The sequence below is a fragment of the Delphinapterus leucas genome, chromosome 15 (genome assembly GCF_059928025.1).
Source record: "Delphinapterus leucas isolate spDelLeu-1000000601 "Yukka" chromosome 15, BTC_Dleu_Yukka2, whole genome shotgun sequence".
Classification (NCBI taxonomy): Eukaryota; Metazoa; Chordata; class Mammalia; order Artiodactyla; family Monodontidae; genus Delphinapterus; species Delphinapterus leucas.
The window spans coordinates 19,766,463-19,788,369 of NC_143143.1; the positions used below are offsets into that span (position 1 = coordinate 19,766,463).

The 21,907-nt window shown below is 43.8% G+C and overlaps 1 long non-coding RNA gene across 1 annotated transcript; it reads left to right on the plus strand.

Annotated features, from left to right (window-relative positions):
- The first annotated feature begins 4,323 nt into the window (after positions 1-4,323).
- LOC111182230 (uncharacterized) lies at positions 4,324-8,086 on the plus strand. The gene is made up of 3 exons (XR_002646694.3): positions 4,324-4,894; positions 5,319-5,455; positions 6,960-8,086. It is a non-coding gene; the product is annotated as an uncharacterized LOC111182230 (long non-coding RNA).
- Positions 8,087-21,907: the final 13,821 nt, after the last annotated feature.

The following is a 21,907-nucleotide window of genomic DNA, read 5'->3' on the forward strand; positions in this document are numbered from 1 at the left end:
GATTTACTGCCATGAAGAGCCAGCTAACTTATTTCAGGCCTGGAGCTATGAACCACTAAAGGCTCTGAGCACTTTCCAGGTGCTGATTCTTCCCGTCTTTGGGCCAAATCTTTCAGGCGTGTTGGACCAGACAGGGCCCTTGATCGCTCTCCCCTTCTTTCCTGTCTGTGGCTTTTTGGGGATCACACGGACATAGGTTCCAATCCTGGCCCTGCTGCTTGCCAGCTATGTGGCCTGGGCAAGTAGGACCTCGCTGGGCCTCAGTTTCCCCCTCTGTCAAGTGTAGAACCTTCCTCACAGGTCACCCTCCAACCTCTCTGACTTCTCTTCTGTCTCTGCTGGAACGTGAGTTCCTGGAGGGAAGACTCCTTGTTTAGTACATTCTTTCTAACGCTTGGAACAGTGCCTGGCACATAGTAGGTGCTCAAGAAATACTTACTGATATTTGCTTGACTCTTCCCACTGGATGTCCCTTGAAGTGGAAGTATTCCCCCCTTTCTATATTCCCACTGAGACAGCATGACATCAGTAATTTCCTAATGACTGTTAAGCCATTCATTCATTCATTCGCAAACACGTGTGCTTCTCTCCTGACAAGTTCTGGGACTACAGAGAAGCATAAGTTGCCTACTCGAGAGCTTCAAGTTCAGGATAAGACAAGCTGGCGATTATGAGTCCAGGTCTCTGCAGTCCAATCCCCTGTTGGATCCACCATCCCTAGACATTTCCTGTGTACTTGACCCTCGCCCACTTAGAAGCAGAACTCATCACAGTTGTCTCTTTGGTTAAGGGAAGAGTAGCACTAGGGCTGGACAGTTTCAACAGGTGCCACCAAATGTCAAGAACCGGGAGCGTCTCTGAGGCTGCGCTGGAGAAAGGGCCGTGGGCAGGCTGGGTCCAGTCTGAGCTCTTCTCTGAATGGACAGGCAAGGAGGAGCCAGGCTTGCCAGTCCAAGTCACCTGCTAAGCCTCCTAAGATCCACTGCTAAGCAGCCAACCACACTCAGACATGTCGTGCACAGCCTTGGATCCTAAATGCAAATGGACGTATTATAACCCAGCCATACCTGCTTGGCTTCAGCTAATTCGGGGGAGTCTGGCTCATGGACAGATTTGATATCAGGGGGTAGATCAGATGGACCTGCAGCAATGATTGGGGCTCACGTGGACATCACTCCTCACGATAATCAATCAGCAACATGGCAGCTACTGCTGTCCTTACTGGACCCCGTTATGTGGCCTTTCAGCCCTGACGCTGTGCAGGACTCGCTCAGAGGTCACAGCGTACATTTCAGCTGTATTTTCTAGGCGTCATTATTCCAAGTCCTGATATAAATCAACCCCCACAGCAGCCTTGTGAGCTAGGTACTGTTATCAGCTCCATTTTACAGAAGAGGAAACTGATGAACACAGGTGGAAGCCACTGGTCGGAGGTCACGCAGCTGTAAGTGGCAGAGCTAGGATTTGAATGCAGGTGGTCCAGCTCTCCCTCCTGGCTGCTGTAAATAGACAAAGGCTGGGGTGGCTTTCCCTAGTCTGGAGTTTGGCTTTCTCTTTGGCTCTTGATCTTAAAAACTGAGAATATGCTTCCGTTCTCTGCTTTTACGGTGACAACTGTCTCCCTAAGGCAGTGGGTGAGTGACTCATGTTACGTTGTTTGGAGGATTGGGGTGGGGAAGGACGGCAGAGTAACAAGAGATGGACATATATCACATCTGCCTCTACGTATCCTGCTCCCCCTCTCCTCTGCCTTCACTTAATTCTACTTCCTGTCAGCCTCAAGTCCCCAGACTATCATTGCTTCAATGTGTATTCAGTGTAAAAAGTCATTACATTGTTTTTTTCATACTAAATCTTTGAATAAGCCGGTGTGTATTTTATACTTACAATCACAGTTCAGACTAGCCACGTTTCTTTTCTTTGCTTTTTTTTTTTTTGCCACACCGCATGGCTTGTGGGATCTTAGTTCCCCGACCAGGGATTGAACCCAAGACCTCAGCAGTGAGAGCACAGAGTCCTAACCACTCAACTGCCAGGAAATTCCCTCTTTTTTTTAAATTAATTTTTTTTAAATTGAAGTTTAATTGATTTACAATGTTGTGTTAATTTCTGCCATACAGCAAAGTTAGTTATACATATATATACATTCTTTTTAATATTCTTTTCCATTATGGTTTATCCCAGGGCGTTGAATATAGTTCCCTGCGCTATACAGTAGGACCTTGTTGTCCATCCATTCTGTATGTAATAGTGTGCATCTACTAACACCAGACTCCCAGTGCATCCCTTCCCCAGCTTCCCTTCCCCTTGGCAACCACAAGTCTGTTCTCTATGTCTGTGAGTCTGTTTCTGCAGACTAGCCATGTTTCAAATGTTCAATAGCCACAGGTACTCACTGGCTCCTGTATCAGGTGATGCAGTTCTAGACCCTGGATCTCTCTGTCCTGCAACTCCATCACTGATGTCAGCAGGTGGCTCTGAGTCCCAAGACAATGTTTATCTCCAGCTTACTCTCTCCTGGAAGAATGAGCTTGCTGTTAGTGGAGAATCTGCCCTTGGTTTGCAAACCGATTGCAAACCAATTGTGGGATATTTTCTAGAAGGCAAATGCTAAGCCCCAACCCAAGTTTGCTTGACTTACAGAGAGCAGGACAATAGTCATTCATTCAGCAACTACTTACTGAAGACTTCATAAGTTCAAGATCCTGCTCAAGGGCCTGGGCAATGGGAGCAAATTCTCTCTATGGAGAGAGGATTGGAGATCTGCAGAGGGTCCCCCTCAAATCTGCAGCTGAGTGCTGATAAGCGCATACGCGTGAGGTTCCCCAAAGCCAAGGAAAAACCACCAAGAAGAATCAGGCGGAGCTTACACATGTCAGGAATTATCTGTGTTCTCACTGTTGGGGCCCAGGGCAGGCCACCCCAAAATATGCCTCAATGGCATATTGACTTTTTGAATTAAATAAGAAACAGCTGATGCAAATGGGACACTTTGACCCTCCTCCGTGTCTCCCTGAAATCAGGAAATAAAGCCCTCTTGTGAAAGGTGCCCTCCCTGCATCTGGATGTAGAAGGACACCCTTACCTCCAGAGGTAGGGAATTATCAGGCCAGGAAGCCTGTATAGACAAAACCTTTTTTCTTCTTCAATTTACTATCCCAAGCCCCAACTCTGTTTAGATTCTTCACTAAGTTTCTTTGTTCTGTCAATTCCTCACAAATGTATTGTTCCTTTGTCTAAAAAGTATAAATGCTGCCTGCTTTGGCCACTTCCTAGGTCCCATTTCTATAGGGCCTCCATGTGCATGAATTAAAAATTTTTTTTTCCTATTAATCTGTCTTGTGTCCGTTTTATTATGTCCAGCCACAAGAACTCAAAAGGGATGGGGGGGAAATTTCCCCCTCCCTAACACCACCAACCAGAAAGGAAAGAACTCCTAACATGTGGGATATGGAGCAGAATCCTGAGAAAGATATTGCCTTGGTCGTGCCCAAATTAGCCCTAGACTAAGGCTGTTCGGGACCTGCCTAGCAATCTTAAAAGCAGGCCTCAAAAGGTTCAAATTATTTCCACTAACTTAACTACATCCTAAAACAAAACCTCCAAATATTTGAAAGAATACAAAATAAAAAACCTTCAGCACTCAACACTGTAACATTCACAACGTCTGACATCCAATAAAAAATTACCAGGCATACAAAGAAGCAGGAAACTATGAGTTACAATGAGGAGAAAAATCAATCAATAGGAACAGATCCAGAAATGTCAGAGATGATTTGTAGACAAGGACATTAAAACAGCTACTAGAAATGCATACCACATGCTCCAGAAGGGAGCGGAAAGCATGAGCATGTTAAGGAGAGACATGGGAAGTATTATAAAAGACCCAAATCAAACTTTAAGATCTCAGAATCTTGAGGAAACCCAAGCAAATCTTGGCTCCAACACTTGCTGTTTTTACCATGGGCACGTTAACACATCTGTCTCAGCCCAGGTTTCCGCATCTGCTGCGTACTAACTAACGTACCTCAAGCGTTTGTTCTGTACTAAGCGCTGTTCTAAGAGCTTTCCACGACAAAACTGCATAGCCGGGGGCTCCGGCTGGGGCGCCTGCCCGGGTCGCCCGCCCCGCCCCGCCCCGCCCCACCTGCCCTGCGGCCGCCCCTCAGCCACCCCGGAGACGTGCCCCGCGTTTCTACGCACCCGCCGGGCGCAAGCGTGGGAGAGCCGCCAGCTCCGGCGCCGGACGCGCGTCCTTAGGAGGCATCCGCGGGGCGGGACCGAGCGGGCAGGCGCAGCCATGTTCTGGGCCCCCGACATGTCTGAGCGCTCGGACGATGCGGCGGGAAGCCGCTCCCGCTGGGCGGCCGTCAAAATCTGGGCAGGCGACGCGGGGGCTCCGCGGCCTCACTTGCAGGCCCGTCACGGCTGCTCTGCGCTGACCGCGGGGCGGGTCCCCGCGGGGCCACTTCCCAAAGTTCCAGCCCGATGGGGGTTTGCCTCAGCGCCGGCGTGCAGAGAGCCAAGACCAGCTCCGAGAGCTCAGGGGAGGGCTTCGCATCCGTTCAAGTGTGCAGCCCGAGAGGCTGGAACAATTAAAAGCCTCGCGTCCGTAGATGGAAGCTGAGGAACAGGCATTACCTTCAGCCGCAGGGTCTCGTTTGCCACTTGAACTTTTCACTTGCTCAGCACCTAACCCAGACCCCCAACGGGTCACTTTTGATGGACGATTGAGTTTAATAATCCTTGTCAAGCCAGACACAGCAGACGTTGAACCTAAATCGTCGCGCACCCAGATCCACTAGAGGGCAGGTCTACACCTGCTGAGTTCCAGCGCATCCTGCAAAGAACTCAGGAGACAGGAAAAGAAACGTCCTTCCTTATATGCTTAGAGGTATTTTTCTGCATCAACCTTTATACCTGTTGAAGATTTTGCCCCTAACCCCAGGTCTTGTAACATATCCCCATGTTCAACATCAAAATAAACAAACTGTTTTGTTTAGCTCAGGTTAAGTGGAAATAGTCCAGGATCAAAAATCCTGGGCAGGTTTCTAGATTGAAGAAACATTGAGATTTTATTCGGCAAGGTCACTTTTAAATTTCAGAAGTGAAACCATAAAAATCAAGATGAAACATTTCAAGTCTCGGCGTTACTATATATAGGACCACCTTTGGCTTGCATGCTTAATGATTTTTGTCTACTTAGTCGTGATATACAAAAGGCTATGATTGGTACAACAATGAATGTGCTATCTCTTGCTCAAAAAAAAAAAGAAACCAACTACATAGGTGCTGTTATTATTGTCTCCATTTTACAGGTGAGGAAATGAAGGATGAGGCACAGAAGGCTTGAGTAACTTGCTGAAGGTTCCATAGCTCAGAAGCCTGGTGGATCCAGGATTCAAACCAGAGTCCAGTCTCTTACCGTCTATACTCTTCTGCTGTTCTCAACTCTGTAAGATTAAAAGAATAATCATGTTTGCCTCGAAGCCTTAAAATGTTTTAAAATTATTTTTAATTCAGCTTTATTGAAGTATAATTGACAAGTAAAATTGTAAGATATTTAATTGTACGTCATGGTGATTTGATACACGTACACATTGGGAAAGGATTCCCTCATCTAGCTAATTAACTCATCCATCACTTCACATATTTATCTTTTTCTTTTTTCAGTGAGAACATTTAAGTTAAGTTTTCTAGATTCTACTCTCTTAGCAAATTTCAATTATAAAATACAGTGTTATCAACAATGATCACCATGGTTTTTTTTTTCAAATTGAAGTATAGTTGATTTATAGTGTTGTGGTAATTTCTGCTGTACAGCAAAGTGATTCAGTTATACGTGTATATAAATTCTTTTTTATATTCTTCTCCGTTATGGCTTATCATAGGATATTGAATATAGTTCCCTGTGCTGTACAGTAGGACCTTGTTGTGTATCCATTCTATATATAATAGTTTACATCTGCTAACCCCAAACTCCCACTCCATCCCTTCCCCACACCCTCTCCCCCTTGGCAACCACAAGTCTGTTCTCTATGTCTGTGTACGGTCACCATGTTTTACATTAGATCCTCAGACCTCATTCATTGCATAGCTGAGAGTTCATAGGCTTTTTGTGATAGGTGAACCAGACAATCCATGGGAATGTGTTAGCACACTCCCATGGATCGTCAGAGTGTTTGTTCAAAGTGAAAAATGAACAAAAACTTCAAGAGGGTTCAGAATCCCTGGTGAGGGGAGAGATAAGACCTGTAAGGTCTCAAATGAACACTAACACCCACTATTTACCAACTGTGGGATGGAAGGTTCAGGAGGCCACAGCCTGCTCTGGGCTGTTGTGTAGAACCGTTGCTTCCCTGGGATCCCTTAGAGACCATCTCACATCCCCATGTGCCTTTCCCTGGAAAGGAGCAAGTGATGAAGAGTTGCAGCTTCCTCTTCCTTTCTGCTTTGCATGGAGCATGCCAGCTCTGCCCAGAGAAGCAGCTCAGGGAAGGCTCTTTAGTGTCCTTTGCTCTTTTTTGAGTCTCCAAAACAGCACACTTTTTTTGTTTAACGATATGGCCAAATCTCAAAAAGAAGCACACATAGACATATTGAGCAAGTGATCCAGGGTAATCTGCTTCTAAAGTGTCCTTTGATGAGGGGGGAAGGATAAATTGGGAGTTTGGTATTCACATATACACACTACTATATTTAAAATAGATAACCAACAAGGACCTATTGTATAGCACAGGAAACTCTACTAAATATTCTGTAATAACCTAAATGGGAAAATAATTTGAAAAAGAATAGATATATGTATTGATATATGTATAACTGAATCACTGTGCTGTATACCTGAAACTAACACAACATTGTAAATCAACTATACTCCAATATAAAATAAAAATTTTTTTTAAAGTGTTCTTTGATGCATTTTGAAACACAATTTGATTTAATTTGTTCTGGATTAGGTCGACGGAACCTCAGTTTGAGCTCTGGTCAACTCTGCTTTTTCCTGTCCAGACCTATCCTTGGGACCAAATAATAGAGAAGAACACATCTCCAGTTCACTGTAGACATCACTGAACAGGTTGGAACTATTTTCTTTTATGAAACTATTTGTTTGCATAGATACTTCTGTAAATTTTTTCAAAATCAGGTTAGTATGAATGATACATTTATTCCTTAAAAGTTCCATTTATTATTTCTTATTACAAAAATAATGCATGATCCCCAGAGAATATTTAGAAAATGTAGGTAAATAAAAAGAAGGAAACAAAAATTACCAGTAAAGCTGCCAGCACACTTTAAATTTTGATGTATAGTTTCCCAGCGTTTAAAAAATGTCTAGGGACTTTGCTGGTGGCGCAGTGGTTAAGAATCCGCCTGCCAATGCAGGGGACATGGGTTTGAGCCCTGGTCCGGGAAGATTCCACATGCCACGGAGCAACTAAGCCCGTGCGTCACAACTACTGAGCCTGCGTGCTGCAACTACTGAAGCCCACGTGCCTAGAGCCCGTGCTCTGCGACAAGAGAAGACACTGCAGTGAGAAGCCTGCGCACTGCAAAGAAGAGTAGCCCCTGCTCACCGCAACTAGAGAAAGCCCGCGTGCCGCAACAAAGACCCAGTGCAGCCAAAAATAAATAAAAATCAATCAATTAATTAAAAAAATAATGTCCATCTGATGAAAATGGGGTCACACTTCTAAAAATTGATGTATCGTGGCTGTCTTGCTCAGCCATTGCTTGTTCTCCTGTAACATAAATTTTTGTGTGGCTCCATAATAAATATACAGTAGGTTACATTTAATGCAAATTTGAACTACACAGTTAGAAATAGTAGGATATAAAATATTAATTAAAATTTGCTTTATGTGCAAAATTTGAAAGAATGTAAATCTTAGAATGAAAGAATGTAAATGCTTTACATTTATTTTTGGTAGGGAATTTAATCTTGCATAATGTGAGTTTTGCACTCTGCAGTATCTCCAGCAAAACAATCCCTTGCATAAAATGTGACTGTCCTCTACTTCTGTTTATTTAGCCAGCCCCCTGTTGATGGTCACTTATTATTTCAATGAGCTTTCTTGAAGATAACTCTTTGCACACACCCATGATGATCTCTTTGGGAAAAATTCTTAGACGTGGAATTGGTGGGTCAAAGCTTTTGATGCACATTTTCAAAATCTCATCCTTAAAGGTGGTGTCGACATTTTTTCAACAGATATCTACGTAGTGCTTACTACGTGCCAGGCACTATTCTGTGAACATCCTCATGATGATGATATGCAGCAGGTACTATTATTATCATCCCCATTTTACAGATGATGAAGCTGAGTCAGCAGCAGTTGCCCAGGTCACTGAGCTAGTAAGTGCTAGGGCTGGTTTTGGAGTCCTAGCTCCTAACCACTGTGCCATGCATGCTGCTTCTCCAGCATTTTGAGCAGTATAATATCAGGTGGTCATTTTCCTGTACCCTTGCCCACAATGGGCAATATCTATCTGCTCAAAGGGATTGTGAATATTCAGAAATACTATTTATGCTGGAAATCAATCCACCTGTTAGGGAACCGTTGACTGAAATCACCTGCCTTGGCCAGGCACGATGATAACCACTTGCCTGAGTTGTCTCACAACAGGAGGTCTCGATAAGGAACACGGTGCTGCCACCGAAAACTAAGCGGGAGAATTCAGGAGGGGCCAAAGGAGGGAGGAGACACCAGCCCAGATGTCTTCCCACTTCCCAGAATCCTTTGCACTGGAATCCATCGTGGCTGAGAGGTGATGCTTGCACCACCAGGAAGGACCCTGAGTCAGACTATGGGCCAAGCAAGATGATTGGCTAGAGACAACCTGGAAACTAGCCCCATTACCATAAAGCCTGAGACTACAAGGCACGTGGCAGAGCAGTTCTCCTGGGTTCCCTTACCCTGCTGCTCTCTGCCTGGGTGCGCCTTCCCAATACAGTCTTTTGCTCTGTCAGCATGTGTGTCTCCTCGGACAATTCATTACTGAGCGTTAGACAAGAACCCACTCTTGGGCCCTGGAAGGGGTCCCCCTTCCTGCAATATGCCCAAAGGTATTTCTGAACACTGGTACTATGAGAGAGAGAAAGGAAGCTCTAGTCCTTAGCTATCAGTGAATTGCTAGCCTGTTTGATTTCTTTTTTAAGAAATCCCATCAAAGTATTTTCAGAAGCTTCCCCCAGGCAGAAGAGACATCTCATCTTTGGTCTTCACTTAACAGGTGTTTCTGGGGTCCACCTGTTCTCCCCAAGGCTCTGCTCACAGCACCAGGATTTTAGGAACCTCTCCTAAGCTATGTGGCCCTCTTCCTCTGCTCTCTGCAACAGATGCTGGTTCCATGCTTTAAGGACTCTGCAGCCTGCTCTAGTCCCTGATCCAGTGCTCACTGCAGTGAGCATTCAGGCTGAAAGACTAACAAAGAGGCATGAAACTCTGTACCTTTTCATTGGCGGTAAAGAGCTGACTTTATTTACCCTACCTGAGCTCACCTGTGGGATGACTAGACCCTTGTCTTAGGGTACACACACTAAGCTGCTATAACAAAAATATCCAACAATACATGGCTTGAAGGCTAAAGCAGTTTATTCTCTCTTATGTAACAGTTCTGAGGTGAGCACTTTCCATTGCTGGGGTGGTTCTAACCTGCATGGTCTGTCAGGGACCCAGGTTCCTTCCATCGTGTCACTTTGCCTTATAGGCTAAGTCATAAACTTCATCTGCATGGTCAAGGGGAAAGGGAAAGAACACAGAGGAGCCACGCCCACTGTTTAAGTACTAGGTGCAGGGCACTTCCACTTGAATTCCATTGGCAGGAACGGAATCACGTGACCACTTCCCAGCAAGGGAGGCTGGGAAGTGTAGTTTGGCCACATATCTGAAAAGAAGGAGAGAATGGATTTGTGGGCAAGCTAATGGCTTCCAGTAGACTCTCCAAGCAGGAGACAAACCCAGCTGGGCATCTGTCTGCACATAGTGAGATTTTCATGATACTTCTCTTTCTTGACCCTTTTCCTGTATCATAGCAGAGGGGGAATTTGAGAATAAGATATATAGTGGGAATGCCCTGGCGGTCCAGTGGTTAGGACTCCACGCTTTCACTGCTGAGGGCCTGCATTCAATCCCTGGTGGGGGAACTAAGATCCCTCAAGTCGTGCAGTGAGGCAAAAGAAAAAAAAGAATAAGCTATATAAGCATGTGAAATTATTTAGTCTGAGTTCACCAACCTCATGGGCTCTGGAAACTTACTCTTAAAAGCATGAGTTCAGGGACTTCCCTGGTGGCGCATTGGTTAAGAAGCTGCCTGCCAATGCAGGGGACACAGGTTCGAGCCCTGATCTGGGAAGATCCCACATGCCGTGGAGCAACTAAGCCTGTGTGCTACAACTACTGAGCCTGTGCTCTAGAGCCCGTGAGCCACAACTCCTGAGCCCACGTGCCACAACTACCGAAGCCCACGGTCCTAGAGCCTGAGCTCCTCAACAAGAGAAGCCATTGCAATGAGAAGCCTGCGCACCGCAATGAAGAGTAGCCCCTGCTCGCCGCAACTAGAGAAAGCCCGCGCGCAGCAACAAAGACCCAAGGCAGCCAAGATTTAATTAATTAATTAAAAAAAAATAAAGCATGAGTTCATCTTGCTGTTTGCTCTGACTCAAAAATTAGCTCATAGTTTAAAGTCAGAGCAGGGTATATGAACTTTGGAGACAAAAAATTCTGAATGAGAAGCCTGGCTCCACCTCTGACCTACTCCTGTGTGACTGTAGCCATGTTCCATAAACTCTCTTGAGTTTTCGTTTGCTGTGAGGATTATAGAGGCATGCAAAGAGAACCAGGTGCAAATCCTGGCTTCTGTGACACTAGGGAATTCTCTTAATTTATCTGAGCCCTGGGTTTCCTGGAGAAAAGGGGTAATACCCTATTTCTCACTGGGTTGGGTAAATGAAATATGTCCTGTGCGGGGAGGTCAGTATAGGCTCACAGTACTAAGAAGTTCCAGAAGTATTCTATTGATACATTCAGGCTCAATCAGTGCAAATATCCTGATTCTGTCTTCCTCTTTATGTCAGCTTCATCGTTAGTCGGCCTCTGCATGTTGACAAGATGGCTGTGACATACTCAGAGGAAGAGCAAAAGCTGCTTCTCTCCTAGACACACACCTTCAAGTCTCATGGGCTCTGCTGGGTTATATGCCTGTCTGAACTGTGGTTTGGGGGATGAAATTAGCTGATTGGTTTAAATCCATGGGGTCCTGGAGCTAGGGATGAGGTCACCCCCCAAACAAGTTGATGGAAGCCATATAGTTCCTCTGAAGAGAAACCGGGCTGTAATTACTAGAAAGGCAGCCAAAACAACAGATGTCCACTACAGAGAATGTGTTTGAAGGATGAGTTAATTGGGCCTCATTATGGTCCAATTTTTATTTGTTTTTTGAATTATGAGCTGATTTCTTCTGCTGATAGATGAACTATTCATGGTCTCTGGCAGTTTTCCTTCATGACCCTCTTAGTTGCCTTCTAGAGTTTCCTTGTATTGCTTTGCCCACACCCATGAATGCTTTTCCCCCCATGGCGTCTTCAACTTCTTTCTGACCCCACAGGTTCATCAGACACCCCCAAACCAATGGATTGAAGAGGAACCCAGTTGGAATCCATATATATATATGTATATATATATTTTTTAATTAATTAGTTTATTTATTTTTGGCTGCATTGGGTCTTCGTCGCTGCACGTGGGCTTTCTCTAGTTGGAGCTAGCGGGGGCTACTCTTCGTTGCGGTGCACGGGCTTCTCATTGCGGTGGCTTCTCTTGTTGTGGAGCATGGGCTCTAGGCGTGCTGGCTTTGGTATTTGTGGCACATGGGCTCACTAGTTGTGGCACGCAGGCTCTAGAGCACAGGCTCAGTAGTTGTGGTGCACAGGCTTAGTTGCTCTGCGGCATGTGGGATCTTTCTGGACCAGGGATCGAACCCGTGTCCCCTGTACTGGCAGGCAGATTCTTTTTTTTTTTTAATTTTAATATAAATTTATTTATTTCATTTATCTATTTTTGGCTGCATTGGGTCTTTGTTGCTGTGCACGGGCTTTCTCTAGTTGCGGTGAGTGGGGGCTGCTCTTCATTGAGGTGCGCGGGCTTCTCATTGCGGTGGCTTCTCTTGTTGCAGAGCACGGGCTCTAGGCACCCGGGCTTCAGTAGTTGTGTCATGCGGGCTTCGTAGTTGTGGCTCTCGGGCTCTAGAGCGCAGGCTCAGTAGTTGGGGCGCACGGGCTGAGTTGCTCCGCGGCATGTGGGGTCTTCCCAGACCAGGGCTCGAGCCCGTGTCCCCTGCATTGGCAGGCGGATTCCTAACCACTGCACCACCAGGGAAGCCCAGAATCCATATATTTTTGAACTTGTCTTTGAAGGAACAATGAACTTTTTGTCTCCAAAGACTGTGATATACATATGTATCATAGGTTTTTGGAGACAAAGATTTTACATATATATATATATAATTATATATATGTATATATACACATATATATGTTAATATGGATAAGTAAATTTTAAGGTCTCAGTTTCTCATTTGCAAAATTTTTTGCAATAGAAACAGGTTCTCTCTAAGTTCTTTTTAGTATGAGGGCCCTTGGGAGATGCAGTACTATAATATAACAAGGAGAATAATAGCCAAAATTAATTATGGAGTACTCCCTGCATGCTGCCCTAAACTCTAATGTATATGGTATTTTATCTCATCCGATCTTTACAACATCCATACGAGGTATGAATCTTTTAGAGATGAGAAAATTGGGGATTAAGGTGGTTACATGACTTGTTCAAGGGCACACAATAATTGTCCACTTGGAACTGGAATCCAGGTTGGTCAGATTCCAACTCTTAACCCTGCTATACTGTCACCGCAGCTTCCACTGGGGAGGAAAGGACTCAGATTTGGGATTCAGAAGACTTGGACTTAAATTCTGAATTCAGCACTGTGTGACTTTGGGAAAGTTACTTAACCTCTCTGAGCTTTAGTAAGATGTAAGATGGAAACGATAATTACTACCTTATGGGTAAGGGGTTAGAATTAAGATTGTTGAATTAATAGATGTAAAATATTGGGTGCATAGTAGGTGCTCAATAAGGGACATCTATCATAATATCCCACTAAACTGAGCTAATTAATAGAATACATTGCTACCAGGCAGACAAGAACTGTGTGAATGAGTCCCTGGCTCCTGAGTCACTGCTCTAAATGCTCATCATAAATAAGTACGTTTGTGAAAGTGATTGTCTTTAACAAAACTTTGCCTGTTTCAAACTGAAACACATGCATTTGACATAAACAATTGGTAAGTGATGGAGCAGGGATAATATTTTTAAAATACACATAGCAACAAATGCTGTTTTGCAAGCAGAAGTGTTTTTCCTCTTTCAGTGATCTGAGTCATTTTTCCTCTTAAGGGGAACAGTTTTCGCTTATTAAGGTTCATTTATGAGATTCATGTTCCCAGGAAAGAGGAGGGATGAAAACCCCTGCTGGCACAAGGGAAGTCATAGGATAGGGGAGAAGGAGGATGTGATGCATGAGGAGTTCTGGACAGGTAGGGAGAGGTGGAGCAAATGCCTTCTTTCCAGTCTGGAGGGGTGGACCTAAAAGTAGCGGAAAAGAGAAAGGACATGGGGTTAGGTAAGTGTGTTCCATCTCCCTCCCTCTGGATCAAGACTCCTGTGTGCAGGATGTGGATTAGAAACAGCTAGAAGGCACTTGGAGGAAATACTAGAGCAGTGGTGGTTGGGCCACAATCCCCACTTGGCACTCTGGGGTGAAAAGTCATAGGGAGCCCTGCACCACAGTGGGGAGGCTGTATTTATACCGTTGGGGGTTTGGTGTACCTATGCCATGAGGGCCTGTGCTGGTGTCTTGAGACTTTAGTCAATTCCCTGGCGCTTGGGAATACCCAGCCATCCCTTCCACCATCACCAATAAGGACAAAGAAAGCAAGTGAATTTTTTTTTTCCCCTTTGGCCATGCCGCAGATCATGCGGGATCTTAGTTCCCTGACCTGGGATCGAACCCACGCCCCCTGCAGTGGAAGCACGGAGTCTTAACCACTGGACCGCCAGGGGAGTCCCCCCACCACTTTTTTTTCTGGTAGTGAATTTGAACCTTAAATTGGATTAACGATTTATCCAAAAGAAATTGAGCCAACTTGAGAGAGCCTGTTCTGAACTAGAAGTGATCAAGTTACCTTAACTGGAAGTTAAGATTTTTCCACGTCTGCCATATCTCAAGAGCAAGATATTTATAGACAAATGAGAAAGCTTATGTTTTGCACACCAGGTTGTAGTGTACAGCACACACTGCTGGTTGCCCTGAGTTTAGGTGTCCTTCTTTCTGGACAGTCATTTGTTCCAGGAAAGTAGTTCTCTCCCCCACAACTCAGAAGCAAATACCGATTAGTCCAAACTGGTCACTGTGCCCCATTCCCTTGTCAGTGATTTGTTTCAGCATGGGCTTGTGCAACACCTCTGTCCATGAAATGTTGGGACATCTCCTGGGGGTCATCTGGGAAGATTTTCCTCATTGAAAAGGAGAGACACACAGGGGAGAAAGTCTCTGTTCTAATGTAGGTAATAACTGGAACTGTGGCAGGCAACTTGGGACCTGGAGAGGTGGCTAACTGAGGACTAACAGACACACTGTGATGGTAGGGTAGGAAGCTAGAAGGAAACTGGGTTCTTTTGGTTTTTTTTGGTCATGCCACATGGGCATGGATTGAACCCATGGCCCCTGCAGTGGAAGCACAGAGTCTTAACCACTGGACAGCCAGGGAAGTCCTGGAAACTGGGTTCTTGATGATGCTGTTGGACTCCTGAAATGACCACCCTACCTCCACATTTCTTGGTATGTGAGAGGAATTCCTTAAGTTAAAGCTATTTGAGGGCTTCCCTGGTGGTGCAGTGGTTAAGAATCTGCCTGCCAATGCAGGGAACACAAGTTCGAGCCCTGGTCCGCGAAGATCCCACATGCCACAGAACAACTAAGCCCGTGCACCACAAGTACTGAAACCCACACGCCTATACCTGTGCTGTGCAACAAGAGAAGCCACTGCAATGAGAAGCCCGCGCACCGCAACAAAGAGTAGCCTCGCTTGTGTCAACTAGAGAAAGTCTGCATGCAGCAATGAAGACCCAATGCAACCAAAAAAAAAAAAAAAAAAAAAAGCCATTCGAGATGAATATCTATTACTTGCAGCCAAAAGCATCCTAAATGAGGCAGAATGTGGATAAATTTTCGACCTTGCAACTCCTGCTTCTTAAATGTATCCATGTGATTGTAAATAAAAAGGAAAATGGTGTTAAGTCATTACCATTGAAAACTGCCTGGATTACTTCCTTCAGGCAAGCTTTATTCCCAGACTGTTGAACCCTCTGGGTTTGACAGCAGGATCTACTACTTCACATGGTAACACCTACTCTTACTTGCCTTCAAAAACTTTCCTAAGGGAAGAGATGAAGCCATACTTGTTAATTCTTCTTGAACATAAAAAAATGGATCCTTTTTGCCCTTTTAAAATGTATTATTAAAATTTAAAAAAATATGTTCTTCTAGAGTTGCCTGGAAAGTGAACTGGGAGCAGTTAAACATCAAGCTCATTGCCAATTTTCAGCTTTAACTGGAATCACCTTTGCCTTTTCCTATGGAAGAAAGAAAGTCTTAGAACATCAAAGTATTTCAAGAAGAACTGGATTTTAACTGCTGAGCTGACCAGAGACAGAAGGCTCACACTGATGGGAGCTGTATAATTTGGCTCTGTTTCTAACATTCAGAGTTCTCTCTGACTCTCCAAAATTTTATCTACTTTGGTTGAGCTTGTTTTTTCCCCAATCAAATGACATTTCTTGGAATTCATCATCACACATGCCTACTTACTTTGTGCAAATTATTTCAGGATAATTTACTAGCTGGGGAGAAAGAGGGAGGGCAGGAAGGATGGAAGGAAAGATAGAGGACTGGAGGGAGAGAGAAAGAGGGGGGGAACTAATCCTTTCAAGGACTGTTTCCATTACAAAATGTCCCTAATTTCATATTCAATGGACCTGCAATCCTCAAGCCATGTCTTCCTTTTTGGAAATGCTGTTATGTTTAAAGTAATTTCAAGAAGTGAGTTGAAGCCTGGGATAGACAGAAGATGTAAAATTGTCACTAGTTCAACACTGTTCCAATTTGAACAAGCTCAGATATTATTTGATTTATACTGGGGACTTTGAAAAGGGCTTATTGGAAAAAACATTTCCATTACAAAACAAATTTTAAAAACAACAGTGTTATATAAGTACAAACAAATGCATACAATTCAAATATTATGTCCTGACCTTTATTGTCATGTGGGTCTCTCATACAAAGTAGTAGATAAGAATCAAATTTAAATTAATAATATTGTAATAGTTGTTATTCGGTGTAGCATAAACCCCAAATATTTAGTGGCTTAATGCTCTAGACATTATGTATCGCTGATTCAATTCCTGCATTCCTAGTCAGTGGTAGTTCTTGTAATCATTCAGGGACCCAGTTGTATTAGTTATCTATTGCTGTGTAACAAATTACCCAATGAAAACATTTGTTATGTCACATAGTTTCACAGGGTCAGGAATTTGAAACTGCCTTAGATGAATGGTTACAGATAGAGTCTTTCATGAATACTGTATCTTGTATTCAAGATACTGGCCAGGGTTGCAGTCATCTGAAACCTTGACTGGGACTATAGGATCTGCTTCCAAGATGGTGCACTCACGTGACTGTCAAGTTGATGCTGGTTGTTGGTAAGAAGCCTTAGCTCCTTATCACATGGACCTCTCCACAGGGCTGCTTGAGTGTCCTTACAGCATGGCATTGGCTTCCCCCAGAGGAGTGATCCAAGATAAAGCAAGACAGAAACTACAATGTCTTTTATGATTTAATCTCAGAAGTCATCATTTCCATTAAATCCTATGGATTACATAACTCAGTCCTATTCAATTGAAGAGGTGATTATATGGGTACGAATACCTGGAGGTGAGGATCACTGGGAACCATATTGGAGGTTGGCTACCACACTAAGATCCTTCTCTCTTGTGGCTACCATCCCCTTGGGTTTTAGCACTTTTTGCTTCAAGGAAGAGGAAGAAGAAAGAGAACAAACGAGCCCCTCCCAAAAGTGGGAAGCTTTTATGGACCAGGAAAAGAAAAGGTGCACATGGCTTCCACTCACACTCCATGGCTAGAACTTGATTATTTGGTGCCTCTAACTATAACGGTGACTGGGAGATGTCCTACTTTGTTGGGAACAGCAACAACCTTTAACTATGGAATGGAGAGCATGAACATTTGTTGGAGATATAATGGTCTCTGCCATAGGAAGGGTAAGAAGAAAATATAGGCAGAATGCTTAACATAATGGCATAGAGCAAATGCTCAATGAATGGTAATCATTATATAGAGTTCTTCTGACAATCTAGTGCCTACCCAAAACCTGGCATGTATGTGGGTAAAATAAATGTTTATTGTTTGAATGGATGAGTTAAGGTAATGGATGTACAATGGATGTACAAAATAGTACAAATGGTAGGGATTGTAATGATATTTCTGAGTTAGTAAGTTGGACTGGCTATCCTATTGAGGTACAGATCTTCCTCTGGAGATGGATATTACTGTCCCCATTTCAGCTGGTCAAATAGAGATAGCAAATACTTAAGGCTTTGTGGGCCATAGGGGCATTATCGCAACTACTCAACTCTGCTATTGTAGTGTGTGAGCAGCCATGGACAATTCCAATAAAACTTTATTTACAAAACAGGTGGTGGCCCAGATTTGGCCCAGGGGTCCTAGTCTTCTGAACCTTGCTCTACAGCATTGAGAAAGGGCATGACCACAAGAAACATCATGGATAAATCTTTAAAAAGTATTGAATGAAAGAAGACAGACAAACAGGAGTTCCCTGGTGGCCTAGTGGTTAGGATACAGCGCTTTCACTGCAGAGGACTGGGTTAGATCCCTGATCGGGAAACCAGCCTGCATGCCGCGTAGCCGAAATACAAAAAAAAAAAAAAAAAAAGACAGACGCAAAGGAATCTTCCATTTATATACAGTTCAAAAGCAGTAAAAATGAAACTATCTTGTTTAAGGGTACATACTGAGGTGGTGAAACTATAAAGCAAAATGAGGAATTTATTATTTAAAAAGCCAGGATGGTTGTTACCTCTGGAGAGTAGGGAGGGGTTGGAATCATCAGGAGGGGCATAGGAAGGATTTCTGGGAGTGCTGGCAATAATCACATTTCCTGACATGATAATCACATTTCCTGACATAGCTGTTCACTTTATCCAATTCGTTAAGTTGTATATTTGTGTTATATGTACAAAACGTGCATTCTATTTCTTGATACGTGTTGAAGAAAAATGAAGATTAAGAATCATGCACCAGGGCTTCCCTGGTGGCGCAGTGGTTAAAAATCTACCAGCCAATGCCGGGGACATGGGTTCGAGCCCTGGTCCAGGAAGATCCCACATGCTGCAGAGCAACTAAGCCCGGGAGCCACAACTACTGAGCCTGCGTTCTGGAGCCTGCGAGCCGCAACTACTGAAGCCCGCGTGCCTAGAGCCTGTGCTCCGAAACAAAGAGAAGCCACCGCAATGAGAAGCCCACGCACCGCATTGAAGAGTAGCCCCCGCTCGCTGCAACTAGAGAAAGGCCACATGCAGCAATGAAGACCCAACACAGCCAAAAATAAACTAAATAAATTATAATTAAAGAAGAAAAGAATCACGCACCATGCTGTTATTCTCCATAAACGAACTGAAATCCCTTTTCTTTGGTTAACAAATATTAACCTTTGTTTCTACATCATTTTTATTGGTCAGCTCATTGGTATTCAGCCCTGGCTGTGCATCAGAATCTCCAGGGGAGGGTTTCTTCCTCCCAAACACAGCTGCCTGGAGCCCATGCTCTTAAGATTTTTGATTCAGCAGATCCAAGCGGTAGTTTGCAGACACTCCCCAAGCGACAATGATAGGCAGCTGGGGTGGAGAGCCTCTGCTTTAAACTCTGCTATCTCATTGCAAGTTCTGCATAGTATTCCCCTTAGTCACACACTTCACCCCCAATATTCATCCAAGCTGACAAGCTGAGCATTTTATTTTTAATTGCATTTGCCTTGAAGTTAGTTTGCCTTTGAGTAAAAAAGACTGGTCCTATGTAAGGTGTTATCTCATCTGGCATTTATTCTAGCTTCCCATTCACCCCTTCCTAAACTCCAACACCTTGAAACAGCCTTTTTGATACATTCATTTCCTTATTTTAAGCCAAGGGCACATTCTTGGCTCCTTACAGCCAGTCCCACCACTCCTCCTTTCTCCCCAGTGCTGCAGTGGGTTTGCCACCCACCCCAGCGTAGATAAGTGCCTGTTTATCCCTTGCCTTTGTTTCTGGGCTCTAAGTCAGTTTCCTATCAAGAGGAAACATTCCTTCCATCCTCTGCTGACTCATCTTTATCAGCATTTACTGGAGAACCTTATCAATAGCCTTTTGAACAACTACATAAATTAAATTTATCTCTCTTATCCTCCCTTTTTATTTACCCTTCCAAACATCTCTAGCAATTGCAAAATATTCCAGATTGACTTCCTCTTGGAGAAAGCACTGCACTTCTTCCCTGTAGATTTAAAATAAATGTTTGATCATTTGTTCATTGGAAGGTAATCTCCACTTCTGTTAAAGCCAGGGTAACCATGAGTCCCTATTTGCCTTGGACAGTTCTGCCTTATGCCTGGTAATTGTTAATGGTGCCCCCTTTTACTTTAAAAAAAAAACAACCAGTCTGTTTGCCTGATGCATTCTATGATTACTTTATTAAAGTCCATGCAGTATACTTGAAAGATAACAAGAGGAAGAGTCAGGAGAACTGGATCCTTACCCCAAGAGGCACAAACTAGCTGTGTGGCTTTGATCATTATAAACCCTCACTCTCAAAGTGTGGTCCCCAGACCAGCAACATCAGCATCACCTGGGAGCTTGTGAGAAATGCAGAATTTCAGGCCCCAGCCCAGACCTACGGAACCAGCATTTGCATTTGAATAACACTCCCAGGTGATTTGGACGCACATTACAGCTTTTGAAGCACTGTCCTAAACCTCACCGGGCTTCAGTTTATTAGAAAAATAAAAATTGTCCAGCCTCTGCACAGAGTCAAAAATTATATCAATGCATTCAACTCACTGCATTTTAATAACAAACCCACAGGAACAACAGAGAAGTACATTAAAAACATGTACTTACATGCTGGATGACTTGCTTTTTTTAAAAAAAGTAAATGAATGGACTCTAGAATCAAATTAAAGTGCTACAAGCATCATTTAATTGTCATCGGATAAGAATTGTACCTGGTTAAGGTGGCTCTCATTGGAGGAGAGTAATCTACATAACGGGGCAGACGTGGGCAGCTAATACTCCCAGGAGCTGGGCGTGATATTCACTGTTCAGGTAGATACTGTCTGGGTAGGGCACCAACAGCATCACATGCATATTTTACTAAATTTGATGCATTCTTCTCTGGTCTCTCTAATTAGTATTAGAAGTATTTACTAATTATTTTTTGATAATGGTAATGTTAAAAGTTCTGTATGAATGCTTTTCAGACATTTTCATGGATGTATCTCTAATGTCATAAGAGTGGGAATGGATACTGTGAAGCAGGCAAACTGCTCTCTAAACGTCTAGCATTTCCTTGAACTTACGTGTTATATCTCTAAAATTAAAATAAATGTCATCTACTACTAAAAAGATGAAAGAAAGAAAGGAAGAGAAAGAGTGAAAGAGAGAGAGAGAGAAAGAAAGAAAGGAAGGAAGGAAGGGAGGAAGGAAGGAAGGAAGGAAGGAAGGAAGGTACCAGTCTTAAAAATCCAAATGCTGGTATGGTCTAGAAAATACTTAACTGGTTTGTTTGTTTATTTATTTATTTATTTATAATAAACATTTTAAAAAAATTTATTTGGCTGCACCAGGTCTTCATTGCAGTGTGCAGGATCTTTAGTTGTGGCATGCGGGATCTAGTTCCCCGACCAGGGATCAAACCCGGGCCCCCTGCATTGGGAGCACAGAGTCTTAACCACTGGACCACCAGGGAAGTCACTTAACTGGTTTATTTATGATTACTATAGACTTGTTCACCAAATATTTTGACTTGCATGAATGTTTTATTTCCCTGTTTTGCATTAAAAATTCTTACACAAATGAAAATAGAAACAACAAAAAAATACTTGTCAATACCTATTTTTGTCTCCTATTTTTCCATTCTTTGTTTTTTTTTTTTTTTTTGCGGTACGGAGGCCTCTAACTGTTGTGGCCTCTCCCGTTGCGGAGCACAGGCACCGGACGCACAGGCTCAGCGGCCATGGCTCACAGGCCCAGCCGCTCCGCGGCATGTGGGATCTTCCCGGACCGGGGCACGAACCCGCGTCCCCTGCATTGGCAGGCAGACTCTCAACCACTGTGCCACCAGGGAAGCCCTCCATTCTTAATCATACACTTAGGATCACTTTTAACCACTCAAAGAAAGTATGATATTCAGGTTTCCAATAACAGCAAAAAAGGAAAACATATTTTTATTAACTTGAGGAAGAAATTTTTTTTTTAATTTTTTTTTTTTTAATTTAGTTTTGGCTGCGTTGAGTCTTCGTTGCTGCATGCAGGCTTTCTCTAGTTGGGGCGAGTGGCACTCTTCATTGCAGTGTGCGGGCTTCTCATTGTGGTGGCTTCTCTTGTTGCAGAGCACGGGCTCCAGGTGTGCGGGCTTCAGTAGTTGTGGCACACGGGCTCAGTAGTTGTGACTCAGGCTCAGTAGTTGTGGCTCACGGGCTTAGTTGCTCCGTGGCATGTGGGA